Genomic DNA, 15,443 nt, shown 5'->3' with positions numbered 1-15,443 from the left:
AATGGACGGAACAGGTAATCATCAAGTGATCAATCCCCTGCCATCCATTCCCAGCTTCTGGCAAACAGGCCAGGGACAGGCTTAGGGGAGGGATAGCTCAGTGGTTTGAGCATTGGCCTGCTAAACCCAGGGTTGTGAGTTCAATCCTTGAGGGGGACATTTAGGGATCTGGGGCAAAAATTGGGGATTAGTCCTGTTTTGAGCAGGGGGTTGGACTAGATGACCTCCTAAGGTCCCTTCCAATTCTATGACGCCAATCCTGGCTAATAGCCATTGATAGACCTATCCTCCATGAATTTATCTAGTTCTTTTTTGAACCCTCTTATAGTCTTGGCCTTTACAACATCCTCTGGAAAAGAGTTCCACAGGTTGATGTGCGTTGTGTGAATAAATACTTCCTTTTGTTTGTTTTAAATCTGCTGTCTATTAATTAATTTAGTGCTAATATGCATGAAGATTTTATAATAATTCCTAGGCTAATGGCGCAACACTGAAATGGCAACTGCAGGATTCAGGCCTAAATTTGAAAAGGATTTGTTAAAGGCCATCTTATGATAACTCTTACAGTGAATAGCACCTTACTCCACGTGAAGTCCTAGTGAAGTCAATGGGACTATCTATGGAGTTAATACAACTGACCGTGAGTATGGATATCTCAAACCTGGCCTTGGGGTGCAGTGGAATATAATCAGGCATGCAACTACATATGGAAATAGCCAGGAAGGTCGGCCTAGTTGCTGTTTTAGGTGCTTAGGGCCAGATTTTAAAGGTATTTAGGTACCTAAATTTCACTGAAATAAATGAGAATTAGGTGCCTAAATATGTTTAAAAATCTGGCCTTTAATGAAATAGCAAATTGGATAGTTCATGCATCCAATGGCAGAACCATTTACAAAATAAATAAACTGTTATGTTTTCTCCCTTGCAGCCCCTCATGCTTGGGAGGAGCTCCCGTAAACATCTGCAAAACTAATACATTATCCTCCTTCAAAACCCTCCTTGAAACTTGACTTTGCTACATGAGGCCTACAAAAAACTTGAGAATGGTTTGGCTTCTGGTGTGCTGACCAATATTGTCTCATTGTTTCTTTGTACTTCCTCATCTGTTTCCTCTTATTTTATACTTAGATTGTAAACACTTTGGGACAGGATCTGTCTTTTTGTTCTGTGTTAGTACAGTAGCTAGCAGAGTGGGGTCATGGTTCCTGATTGGGGCTTCTAGACGTGACCAAAATACAATAAATCAATAAAATAAAATTCAGAGAAAAGTTGTGGGTTTCACATCTGCATATCTATTTACACTCCCTGGCTCATTAACATCCATATTCCTTTCTACTTACAGCCATAGTCACTGTATTTCCCAGGTATTCCTGTTGGCAGGTGAGAATTACTTTCAGACATTGAGGCCAGTTATACATGGTGATGAGCGCCCTCACATGCACTGAAGCCAACTGAAATCATAGCAGACTCAATGCCCTGCAGCTTCAGGCCCACTATATGTATGGCCCAGACTTGCCCTCCGAGCCTTAATAATACAAGCATTTGCACTATATACCCATAAAATTCAATGTTGCTGTGGATGCCAATTGCTTTACTACACATTTAGTTGATAGAGACAAAAATCGCAAATTAAATGCAATCCATCAGTGTCCAACAATGATGACATCATGGAGCATCCAGTGAGAGCAAGGATGATAGCACACCGGTTATCATTTCCTTTAGCATGGGTGAACAGGTGGAGAGGGTGTATATTTAAGTCAATGCCCTGCACATAACTTTACAGCAATTGCTTTCACAGGCAAGTAATGCAGGCTATTGGATTTATACTTGACCTATTGTCACCTTTAAAGTTCAAATGAATATTCCAAAAGGTTTCTAAAATAATAATTTTTTCTCCATGTTTTTCCTTCAACAAGAGTTTCTTCTGAGAACTAGAGATATGGCTGCCTGACTTCTACAGTCACCTGAGTCTAAAAAATGCAGGGACAAAGCCAATGTTAATTTCTTTCCTGCAGAAACTTCATATATAATGAGGTAGCAAGACATTTGCAGGCAAGGAATATTTCCCTCACAATTGTTGGTCTTCATTACTGACATAATGTACTCTCCTCTTGACTGGTAGTCAGAAGAGCAACTGATAATAATACAGTTCTATTGACTGCAGCCAGCAGTAAATGACAACAAAGAGTACATCAAACCCCAAATGCATCCAGAGTATACCAGGCAAAGCTCTATTTTGCCACCCAACCTCTTACATAACCAAAGCAATGCAATACTGACCGTTCACCAATGTTACACAATACTGTGTGTGTGTGTGTTTATGATAGCAACTCATCTTCCAAAGTTGACCAGTATAAATAGCTGCTTCCACTGACTAAAGAATATGGATTGTTGATTTGGAGCCCATGGTTTCCCTCCATCGTGAAGCATGTACAGAGTGCAAAGTGGAAGAACTGCACAGAACAGACAGCAAAGGGGGAGTGGTAGCTCAACTGCACGGTCTACCTGCTTCTTGGCAACCTCTGGTAGCCCCTCCAACACAATGCCATATGATTGAGGCTCTGGGATACTTTGTATAGGTAGGTTGGGTATGCAGGGACCAGGGAACATCCATTCTATATTATAGTAGTATTTCCTCTACCTTTTTTGGGGTAGGAAATTAATGACACCAATAAAGAGCCAGGCTTCAAGGGACTTGGTGGGTGTGAAGAGCAGCATGGAGCTTCACAGATGCCCATAGATCTGTGGGTGCGGGGGGGATAGTGTCCTGGGTTCCACTGCATAAAAGAGCCATGTACTCAGTCATCAACACAGACCAACCTGGCCCATTTGATTGTTTTTTTAAAACCCTTTCACAGGTTTTACCCCAAGAAGAAACTTCTTTGTCAGGAGTTTTCATGAAGTGGCAATTCTCAGTAATTACTACCCTGCTGAAGAAAGTAACATCACGGAGTCATTTACAAAGTTGTGCTGTTAGTTCAAATCAATCCCTGTATTGGGAAAGTTTGCACAGGACCAACTCAGGGTGCTGCTGAATGCCTTATTCTAGGAAAACAGGGTAGAAAGCAGGAGCAATTTTCAGAACAACATTTTAAGGAAAGACCACGAGAGATAATTTTTCAGATGCAAACACTAGCACACAATGAGATGAATACACATCTGGCACTGTGGATTATAATCAGCAAATCACAAAAGTTGGAGAGAGGAAAGACCTAATAGGTCATTCTTTGTCCATCTCCCACCCAACATAGGATAGTTCCCAGCAATACAAGCTGAAACCCTATTAAAAGTTACTTTCCTTGCTATAAATTTAGACTTCTTTGCATTTAATCTTGCTCAACAGTGTGAAGGGATCCTCCAAAGGCCTGCAGGTAGCTCCTACCATCTCAGTTCCTATTCTCATTCCATTTCCCAGAGGCACGCATTATACTGAAAAGAGAGAGAGAGAGACTGACTGATCTGCTGAATAATGGAAGCTTAATTTCAGACATTCCTCAAATAAATAAATAAACTATATAAATTGCCTCTGAGGATTTTATCAAGGCTCACTTCACAGCACTCCACTGATGGATATTTTTGGTGACATGGGAGGTACAGGCAGTTCAACAGGAACCGCGTTTTTGCTGTTAATGGCTGCTGGAAAAGGACAGACACTTTTGTACTAAGGGACCCTATAAATAGCAGATCCAGTGGGTAAGTCAGACACTTGGAGCATAGCTATTGAGACTCTTCATCATTTCCTTATGGTTCGGTTGAAGTTCAAGGAAGACGAATGATAAATATCAACAACAAAGAAGAGTTCATCTTTCCCGCCAGGATGCCAGGCATCATGGAAGCTTTGCTTCTGTTAGAGCTTTTGTTTCTTCAGAGATTTCCCCCCCACCTGTTTAACTAGAAACACACTAGTGTTCTTCCTCTACTTTTTGACATTGAAATGACAGCAACAGGAACTGAGTGACACAGAACATGAGTTTCTCGAAGGCACTACAGATTCCAGCTTTGTGTGTGACTTTACTTGAATGGAACAGCGAAAACACAGCTTCAGAATGTTTTCCTCTCAATCAGCAACTTCCCTTTTTTTTATTAGGGGGAGGGATGCTCATGCTGATGGGATGTTGATTAAGAATTTCTCGTTGTAGACTTGCTATGATTGAATTTTGAGAACATGTCAACAGATATGATGGGCTCACTAAAGAAAAAAGCACTGAGAAGAAGTCAATGCAGCTACACTGGTGTACACCAGCTGAGGATCGGGTCCAGAATATATTTAGCTAAGGAAGAGATGAAACAGCTAAATGGATCCTGGCTGGTACAGAAGACAGGGACTGCGATAGCATTACCTCAGTATCGTCGGTTAATACATAGCCCTCCATCATGGACTCAATAGTGAATATACAACATTATGAATTACCTTCTGATGGCTTTTTAAAAACCACCTTGACAACTGGCAGTCTCAGCAGAGAGGCCAAGAACTAATAGGCATGAGAACTGAACTTCCTTCTCACCCTCAGAGTTGTCACTTCACATACAGGTTGACGCATATTGCCAGGTCACCGTGAGGAAGTCTGCACGGCTGCTGATGTTGTAGCTGCTCTCTAGATAGAAAACACAGAACTCCAGTCTCCTGTGCTGGTGTGTTTCACGAGCACTACATTCATTCAAAACAAAACTAAAGCTCAACTGAGTCAGGGATCTGTGCTGCTGGGCTAGAAAAAAATGGTTACCTACCTTTTCGGAACTGCTCTTCGAGATGATGTGTTGCCCATGTTCATACCATTCTAGGTGTGTGCGCACCCACATGCACAGTCGTTGGAGATTTTTGCCTTAGCATATCCGTAGGGTCGGTTGTGGCGCTCTCTTGAGTGCAATGCTCATGTGCTGGTATGTTAGGCACCGCCGACCCTACACCCTCTCAGCTCCTTCTTGTCAGCAACTCTGACAGAGAGGTAGGAGGATGGTTAATGGAACGGACATGAGCAACACATCTCAAAGGACAACAGTTACAAAAAGGAAGGTAACCTTTTTTCTTCTTCGAGTGCTTGCTCATGTCGATTCCATTCTAGGTGACTCACAAGCAGTATCCTCGGAGGTGGGCATGGAGTTCACAGTCTAGCGACATGCAGTACTGCTCTACCAAAACCAGCATTGTCCCGTGACTGCTGGGTAAGTGCGTAATGGGACGTAAACATGTGGATGGACGACAAGGTGGTCACCCTATAGAGGTCCTGGATAGGCACCTGCACTAAGAAAGCTGCTGAAGAGGCTTGCACCCTGGTTGAGTAAGTGGTTACAATCACCGGAGGGGACACCTTTGCTTGATTATAGCAGCAGCAAACGCAGCCAGTGATCCAAGAAGATATTCTTTGAATGGACATTGGACGACCTTTCTTCCTGTTGGCCACTGCACCGAACAAATACATTGACTTGTGGAATGGCTTGGTCCTGTCGATGTAGAAGGCTAGCACCCTCCTGACATCTCAGGAATGCAACCTACACTCTTCCTCTGACTTATGCAGCTTTGGAAAAAAGACAGGTAAGTAAATGTCCTGGCCTGTATGAAACTGTAAGACCACCTTGGGCAGGAAAGCCAGGAGTGGCTGCAGCTGGACCTTGTCTTTGTAAAAGTCCATATAGGATGGTTCCGAGGTGAGCGTCCTAGTCTCAGAGGCCTGGCGTTTCCATCAAAGACAGGGTTTACAGTTTGGTTCAATAGCTTTCAGCATCCCCCTGATATAAATTGTTACAGCACCCCTGCACGTGGCCTACCCTGAAGGAAGAGTGAGACTCCTTGGGGGTCTGGGACCCTGAAAGGGTTCCTCCAAGGACTGTCTAATAGCAGGGATGTAGCACAGATGCTGAGAGGTGGATCTTCCCATACACAAGCAGTGTTTCAGATCACTCTAATGCCATCAGTGTGCAGTCTTAGGCTCCTCATATAAGAGAAAAAACGTTTCTGGTTACGCTTTCTATCAATAAGTTTATTTTATACTAGTATGATGAAAATGGATCTTGAGCTTGCAATACCAGTGGACTATTCCATGTAGCTTCCATACAAATATGACCTATTTATGGTACACGCAGAAGTTTAAATTTAATCTGCTGCAAGGCATGATGAATGCTCTAGAAAGAAACTGGAAGAGAGGGATGTTAGGAAGGAACGTTAGGAAAGAAATTTATCTTCTATGGAAAGAGATAGAGGCTTGTGTCAGATAGCATATGCATTCACAATGCCACCAACAAGAAATTAACAGTGATTTGGATTAAAGTGAAGGAGAATTCACACTGATAATTTGCAATCAGAAATTAAAATAGGGTTAAGGAAAGCTGCAAATAGTTACAAAGAATGAAATAACAACCCCTCCTCCCCATAATTTTGCTAAATTTTAGGCAAACACAAGAAAGGCCTGGTGAAGCAATCAGCTGTACGTGTGCTTGTGAAACTGGGAAAACAAAACAATTTCAGACAGAATGCTCCCCTCAAGAATCTCAATAGGGTGCAGAACAGTTTCCTAGGTAACCAATGCTAATTGCTGCCAAGGTGGAAATAAGACAACAATGAAGGCACTGAATAGTTTGCAGTTCTCAGCTATGCAAACGTCCTAAATCAATTCCTTGAACAAGGAATGACAAAAGTTACTATTTGCTGTCTATGACTAATTTGAAATGTAAATGGGGCCTGTGGAATTCCTTTTTTGCTGTATTGCAATTCACAGTAAAGGCCTAAAGACCAGAGAGCTATTCTGTTTGTTACTAGACATTCACCCAAGGCCGAAGTCTGAAGTCTTTACTCAGGCTGAGCTCCCTCTGAAGTCAATGGGAGTTTTGCCTGAGTAAAGACTGAGCAAACAGTGAAAAAAGATCAGGATTTCACCCAAAGATTTTTTGGTAGGAGCATTACAGACAGTAAATAGGAATCACAGGCCAGATCTCAGCTGCTGTGAAGTAGCCTAGCTCTGCTGACTTGATGGATGCGATGCCTATCTAACCAGTTAAGGATCTGGCCCCATTTTTTCACCTGCTAGCTGATGGCTACAAAATAATTTATTGCAACTCCATCAAGTGACCCTGTAATATGTGAAAAATACAACATGGCATTCAAACATCCTTGAGGCTTCAAACACATTGAGGCAACAGACCAGGAAACAGGATGGATAAGGGGAATGGAAATAGGTTATTAAGCCTTTCACCTTTAACTCATTGATTTAATCTTGACCCAGATGGTGGTGATTGAAGGCGATTACCATCTGATGGTTGTTTGCTGGCCTGTGATAAATAAACTGGGGGTCTGCCTCAGTCTATTCCCTAGTGGTCAAGTGTCCATATCATGATAAACACTATATGCTAATGGGCATCCCTGTCTGCAATCTCTCCAGAGCAGCCAAGAACTGACCAGGTGTAAAGTCTGAACTAGCCTCTCCTTCCCAGAGGGGTGGTCCATTGAGCTAAGTGGTTAGACATATCAGTGGGGTGCTGTGGGAAAGGCTGCAGGCTGTATTGTGTGTGCTGTGGATAAATATCGGACTCCAGACACCTTGTTTTTTTTACTCCCCTGTGATAATCCAGAGTAAATGGGTTTAGTGAGAGGGTGCTCATCATGGGATGTAATCCCCCTCCTTCTCCTCCTCCTCCTCCAGCTTTGCAGTGCCCACAGTCTCACTCCTCCAGTAATCTCTGCAACTGTGCTCAGTTCCTATGATAACTGACTTTGCCCTGTTGGAAATTCAGCATCCCTGTATCTTCAGATTAAAAAGCAACACTCATAAAACCTCACAGACTAACTGCACTGCTGGAATTCTGAATAAGGGACTCTCCTTTCAGTTGCAGTCCTTCTACCTCTAACCTCCTGGTCTTCAGAAAGCCACCATCACATGCATTCTCTCTTCAGCAGTCACTGCTCCAAGCCTTGCCCAAAAGGACTGATTTTAGCACAAGTGTTTTACCAGCTAATTAATTTTAAAAGCTATTTCCCCCCCTCAAAAACAAGTGATTGTATTTGGAATTAGCTATTTGATTTATGATGTCCTGTTCTAGAGAAAAAAAGGAAAGCCTATCAACTCCTCCAGCAGAGGGAAGACATCAGGAAAAAAAAATGCCACAGACAGGAAGGAGAGAATTAAACATTGAAATTAAGAATTCACCAGTCATGCCACAGGCTAGCAAAAGGAAAGTTAAGATAGTGTAAAGAGCAGTTTTAACCATGTATTTTTTGTCTCTGGGTATATAATACTTAGCCCTTTTCATCCAGAGATCACAAAAACAGATAAGAAATACTACCCCAATTTTACAGGTAAGGGAACAGAGGTGCAGACAGATTAAGGACAAAAGAGACCACTAATTCTGGGCACCTCAGTTTCTGAGACACACACTTTGGGGCTGATTTTCATTAGTGCTGAGTACCCAGCGCTCAACGCGGAGGCAAGGGAATCAGCAGGTCAGGCGCTCCACGTCTCTGAAGACCATGTCACAAAGTGTCTCAAGCTGAGCAGCCAAAAATCAAGGCATTTGAAACCAATGGTCACTTCTGAAAATTTTACAGTGAGTGACTTGCCTAACTTAGAGAATCAATGGCAGAGCCAGGAATAAAACAGAGGCCTCCTCACTTCCAGTCCAGGACTTATAAAAACAAACAACCAGACAAGCACACAAAAGAAACACCCCTGTAAAGTGCTTATGAAAAAAATCCTAGAATGACATGGTTTATCTGAGTCCTATTGCTGGAAGAGTTTTCTCCCTGACCTGGTGATGAAGAATGCTTTTTTGCTTCTACTTTTTTAAAACAATGAGCCATATTCTCAGCTGGTGTAGAATGGGGATAGCTCTGGGGAAGTCACTGGAGCTATGCTGATAAACACCAATGGAGAATACGCCCCTTTGTTCTGATGTTATATGGAAACAACAAATGTACAGTTGCATTCAAAAAGAGAACAAATTACTCATACAACACAAAACCAGACATTTCCCTCATAGTACATGATCGAGTTTAAATTTTTTTTAAATTAACTTAACTTTACAGAATTCACATATTTGCTCTCAAATGGATTTAGTGGGAGCAAATATTAATTTATAAGTAGGTCCTTGATTTTGATGTCAGTAACATCCACAATAATTGGCAGGCGGATGTAAAAGGCAAATAATGAGAATGTAGGGTTTCAAGTTAGCCTCCTAAACCAGAACTTTTATTTTTTAATAAACAGCACCACAACACACCTCCCCTCAATTATCAACCCTTTAACAGTTATTTACTATTGCATCATTCACAATGGCGAAAAACAAACTTGAATGACAGGTTTCAGAGTAGCAGCCGTGTTAGTCTGTACTCGCAAAAAGAAAAGGAGTACTTGTGGCACCTTAGAGACTAACAAACTTGAATGACTAATTTAGCTCTCAAAACTGTATAACCAACAAGCAAAACAGGATTATTTAGGTAACACAAATACTTCTCCGTTGGAACGCTCAAAATTGTGATTCTGCAATGCCACAAATCTTCGTAGCTCTACTGGGATGGCATATCTGACATTATAAACCAAATCCACCCTTGTTCAGCCCTTGCAATATTCACTTATAACAGTGCAAATGGAATGCAAACTAGGTGCTACCATCCTGATTTTGGTTACATTTTATACTGGAGTATTTGACAGCACAAGGTGCAGGGCAATGGTGAATCTTTTTTGAACCCCATGTTTTATTTTACAGTATTTACTGGGAGGCACTGGATGACTTCTCCAAGGCTTTTGACTGTATTTTCAAGATGAACCTGGGCAGCGAACCAGCCCTTTTGGGTTAGACTGTGTGGGATACTGCCCATCACGCGGTTTAGACATTGATGTAACAATGTAACAATTTTCATACAATATAGCATTTATAAAAGGATGATATTGTGTCTTGCATTTGATGGAGAATTGACATGAATTACGCTGCTCTTCAGAGTTCTTGGCCCTTATCGATAAATTAAATATTTTGCAATTGTCTTTGGTGAAAGTATCAAGGGGTTTTATTGGATGCCTTGAAGTTTACTTCCTAAGGATGACAGACTTTGATTCCCTGAAGAAAGAATCTTGACCCTAACTTTCTCTCTTTATGATCTCAATAATCTTCATTTGTGGGATCAATGCCTAAAAACCTAATTAATCATTCTGGTAAAATATCCTCCAGTCTCCGCAAAGTCTTGGACTTTCTGTCTGTCTCTCTTGCTGAATTCATCTCCTGGTCTACTGATCTCCTTTCTTGAAGTCACATTCCTCTTTAGTCTGCTCCTGCCCACCTCTCCATCCCCCACACCCCATCTTCTTTCCCAGTGTCTGCCTTTCACCAGCCACTTCTTCCCTTTCTTTCTCTTATATATGTCCTGGCTCCACTTCCTCTCTTTTGTTCTATTGTTTAGTTTATCCCAGCTCCTATATCAGAATCTCCCTTCCTTTCTTTCTCACCAGTTATATGTCTTCAATTCTAGGTCTCCAGTTCTGCTCTCAAGTAAGTTGCCCTCTCGTTCAACTTGATTTCCCTGTGATCACAGTTCTCCTTGGTTTGTTCCATCACCTTCTATTGGCTCTTCTCAATATGTGTTTCAGCTTCACTGCCCTTACTGTGTGTTTCCCTGATCCATGTCAGACTCTTTAACAGTTATTTTAAGATTGTACAACAGAAACTCCAAATCTCAAGGCACACAAGTGGCCAAATACAAAAAAGACCACTCATTCTGTGTGCCAGGAACCATCTTGAAAGCTTTAATTAACTACGCCTCCCATCTCCCCAAACACACACAATGTATGTTCATTAATCAAATGCCCCAGAATGTTGTCTATTGGCTGCAGAACAGAACATCACAGGATTAGTTCCTTTACCATCTCCTTAAAATACAAAGGTCAAATAAAAGTTAAATAAAGTGATGCTTTAAAAATGGCTGCTCATTACTGTACATATTTTTCTCCCTGTATCTTCCGAGTCATATCTTCTTAAGTTTACTGTCTGTAACAACATTTTTACTATTGCCAGCACTCCAGAGCCAATATAGATGCAGGAAAAACAAGCTGTATGCTATTCTGTCTGATGCACCATCAACACAATTTCCAGCTGAAGTGTGATACTAAAAACACTTTGGGCCAGACCCTCAGCAAGCGCAAATCAGCACAACTCCATGGACTTCAGTAGAACTATGTTGATTTACACCAGCTAAAGGTGTCATTAATATATAAGAAAACAGCTATATTTTTCTAAATAAAGACCAGCCTTCAGTAATCACAAAGGAAAAAATGCTTTGACTTCAAAACAGCAAATCCAATACAGAATTTGATATTTGATCCATTGAGGGAGATTAAATATGGGAAACCAACATCTTGTTTTTACACTTACTTTTCTGATCCTCAATGCATTTTAATTTATTTAAATAAGCAGATTTCAAGGGCCAAACGCTCTGCTGATGCAAATGGATGAACTGCCATTGAAGTCATTAGACTTGCAGCCATTTACCTGAGCAGATTATTTGACCCTTAAAGCTCCATTTCACTATCCTGCATAGATAATTTAATTATATTTCATGTTGTTTCCTGAAACCTTTTTTAAAAAAATATAAAAGAATGTCACACAAACCATCTTGCATTTAGCTTAAAAGGTAACATTGACATTAACATCCAGCACACGGGGTTTATTGTTATCCCTTGTTTCAGTGACTGAAAATCATTTTCTGTCAGTGCAGCATAATTCTGATACTTTCCATTAGAGGTGCGGTAACATGTAAATGCAGTAGTAAAATGCCCTTTTCCCCGTAAGGCTCACACTACCAGTCAGACACTGCTTAAGCAACTAGCCCTGCAATGCAGCACCAGCTGCACAACTAATCGGCTCTGAGCATTAATTCCCAAAGTACTACCCTGACTGCATCAAGGCAGACGTCCTTCTCTTACTGATTGCAAGGAATGATGTTGCATATTTATACGCATGCACAGAGGGTAGATTCAGCAGAGCAGATTCCATCAGAATTTTGCATACAACTTATTCGAATCCCATGGAAGAATCCAAAGTTGCAAGGAATTGAGTATGTTTTAGAGCAATTCACCTCCCTTTTGAGGTTTCTGTCCTGCTCATGTTTTCTGTACTGTCTCTCTGTGCAGGCACTGTCCACATGAGACTGGACTTATTAAGGAGTTTGCCCGGCTAGGTCATTATCCCTGACCCAGATTGATCCCTGACTGTTTACAATGCCATTTCCCACCCCTGGCCATATTACAATCAACGCCCACCCCTACGTAAAAAAGGATCAGAGAAGATTAAAACAGATGTAATGGGACCATGAGAAAGAATTTATGATCCTGATTCAATAAAGAGCATCCTGTATGGCAAATGAAGGGGAAATGGGTATTGGCCAATCTCTTTTGATTTAAAACTATATACCAAGGCAATAATAAAAGCAACATTGGGTCAAATTCTGACCCATCAAATTGTTTAATCTGGTAGTCTGTAGCATATAAACCTCAGACAGCAAGTAACTAGCTTCACACACAGTTGATTGATCCTGAAGAGAATCAGGTCCAGTGTGGATGGGGCAAGAAGGAGATCTGCATCTATTCCATAGGGGGAGGTGCAAGAAACACGTGCAAACACACTCCTCGGTGCCAACTCTAAGCAACTCTTCATGCCTCTCAGGCAGAACTGGTTCCTCCACACACCCAGGATTTGCACTAGCTTCTATCTCCATGGTGCCTAGGAGGGCTCTGTCCGGTGGAATCTATTGGGACCAGGATTTGGTTCACTGTGAGCAGTGGGAAATGCTGACCTAGAGGGACATTTTGAATGTTGACATTAGAGGGGAAAAGGGACGAAAAAGAGAGGAAGAGCTATGAAAGCCCAAGGATACAAAGCGGGGGGGGGGGGGAGGGGGAGGAGGAGTAACAAGTGATAAGGGAGAAGGAAAGAAAACTGAGAGGAAAAGAAAAGAATGAGGGACTGATATGATAATCAACTAAAATATCAATGTATATTTAAATAAAAAGGGGGGATTGTACCAAGATAACAGATAGATCAGAACAGTTTCTCCTGCCTGGTTTCTCCTAACATTACAGCTGACCAGCAGTCAGCATGGGCACCATTGCACTGAGTTCAACACTGAAATTATGCAATAATTGTAGCTGAACCGGCCCCTTCTCTAGCATACAGTCTAACACACCTATTGCGCTAATGAAATCAGTTTCGATACATCAGCTCTACCAGCATCTCTCCATGGTTTAGGCAGCTGAAATTGCTGTTCTTTATTAACGTTTCTGTCTATTTAGAAGCATGCACTGTATGGGAGCAGGAGCTTGAAGTTAGTTTTATCAACACTTTAGACAGCACTGTATCTGAAAACTGCACCAAACTGATCATGTACTTGCATAAATTAGTCTCAAGAAATGAAATGTGACCCATTTCCTCCCCTCACCCTACCCTCCACCCCGCTAAAATATACCCTGGCGCTGAGTGAAATTGATTTCTGTAAAGTATTGAATCTACTCAGTGCCAAGTTAAAATGATTTTCTGAAAGGAGCTATCAGGTTTTCTTTCTTAGAGATACTATCTCATTTTCACTTTTCCTACTCTTTGCACAGCAGATAGCTTTAAAGTTTTCACTAAGTATGTTTCCAAAGATAGGAGGAGGTTCATTCACACAATCTGATCTACACAATTGTGGCCTGGTGTTTTGATTTTGTGCACATCATCAAACAATTCCTTGCACCTGACAGTTCTTTTGGCATATTCTATGCAATGCATGAATGGAATAATAATAAATAAATCAAGACTTGGCATTTTTGCAGTGCCCGATCTGAATGTGCTTTACAAACATAGCTAACCTAGCTTCATAACAACTTTGAGAGGAAAATGCCTTTATCATCATTTTACAGATGGGAAACCAAAGCATAGAGAGGTTTAAGTGACTTGCCCAAGGTCACACAGGGAGTCAATGGCCATGCTTACCCTATCTCTCTCCCTATCTACTCTAACTCCCCTAACCTTGAAAAGCAAACATCTAAAAAGATTCTCATTTCCTTTGTCAGACAGTTGGAATCTAGCTCAGAACCTTTGCAGAGAGGCTGTTCAGCTTGCAGCGGTCTACTTCTGAATGCTAAATAAGCTCCCAGACTACATACTTGCTCTCAGCGGAGCTCAAAAAGAAATCTCAGACAGTGCACTGAGATGTTGGCATGGCAACGTGGAAGAGAAAATATGCACCCCCCAGCATTCTTAGATGCAACAGCAGCTTGTTTATGTGATTTGTTATTTTTTAAATGGTTTGATGGCAGCCCTCTTTGCTTGGGAGATTAGGGAGCATCTCTTGCTTTGTATGAATAGGCATATATTTAATCTTGCATACCATGGTGTACCTACATTTAACTAGATACGTATCTGGGGTGGGGAAAGGGGGAGTATGTGCGGCTGGCTGTGCTGGAGAGAGGCTGGTCTAACACACAGTGCCCTGCATTTGGGTTTGCGACTGTGGTTAGCAGTGAATTAATAGTGCATCCAAACCATAAACATTAGTTACCATAAAAGGAAAATGAGAGAAAGTGATTTGAAATGAATATAGGTGACTCGGTTAATGACTAGCACAGGGGCAGCGGTAAACATTGGCAGAGCTTCCCCACACCAGGATCCTCAGGGACCACAAAGCTCATAACTGCCTGAGGCTGCTAGCAAAGGACATGGAAACTTTAAAATGAGGCAAGCAATATACACCGAATCCTCGTGGGGCACAGTCAGCCATTGCAGCCAGTGGAGGTACTCCAGGGATGAATTTGCCTGCCTCTCTGGAAGGAGTCAAAGGAAAACCTGCAAAATTTCACCCACCTAGGTATTTTAACTCAGATTACAAGGACTGTCAGAACCAATGAAAAGCAAAGCTTTATGTTTGTTTAATTGACTGTCAGCCAAATCCTCTGGCCTCAGATCTGCACTTGGATGGGAGATTATATCCTAGCATGGCCCAAGATGATAATGAAGTTTAATGATAATCTAAAGACCCCTTGCCACCATCCCTCCCTGCTGAACATTGTAATGCAGGCCTGCGTTTTTGCCATGCTGCAAAGCAAACAGGTTTCGTTCTGCTTGAATGAGAGAAATAGAAGAGACACTGCCCTTGGTACAGTGGAGCGAGGGTGCGTCATGATGGCTGTCTTTCCTGATTGAGCCAGCTGTGTCATTTGGAGCTATCGGCAGCCATCAATTTAGCAACGTCTGATGGAGAACTGACAAGTTGCTCCAGCCTCAGCTTCTCTCAGCGGCATGTTGCGAATGCTAAATAAGCTAAAATGGCCATAACAGGCTCAGATGACATTTTGTTCTCCATCCACTTATGCACATGGCCTCTGATTCAGGAAGGGCATTTAAACACCTGCTTAACTTTGATTCCAAAAGGACTTAACCACATAGTTAAAGCTGAGCACATGCTTACGTGCCCTTCCAGAACAGGGTTGCTT

The 15,443-nt window shown here is 41.8% G+C and overlaps 1 protein-coding gene across 50 annotated transcripts in view; it reads right to left on the bottom strand.

The window, feature by feature from the left end:
• The window catches only part of MAP2 (microtubule associated protein 2), a 344,721-nt gene that overhangs the window by 77,348 nt on the left and 251,930 nt on the right, over positions 1-15,443 (bottom strand). The window lies entirely within an intron of this gene.

Source organism: Dermochelys coriacea, chromosome 11 (genome assembly GCF_009764565.3).
Source record: "Dermochelys coriacea isolate rDerCor1 chromosome 11, rDerCor1.pri.v4, whole genome shotgun sequence".
Classification (NCBI taxonomy): Eukaryota; Metazoa; Chordata; order Testudines; family Dermochelyidae; genus Dermochelys; species Dermochelys coriacea.
Note: the sequence above shows the minus strand (reverse complement) of the source record. Positions and strands in the feature narration are given on the sequence as shown.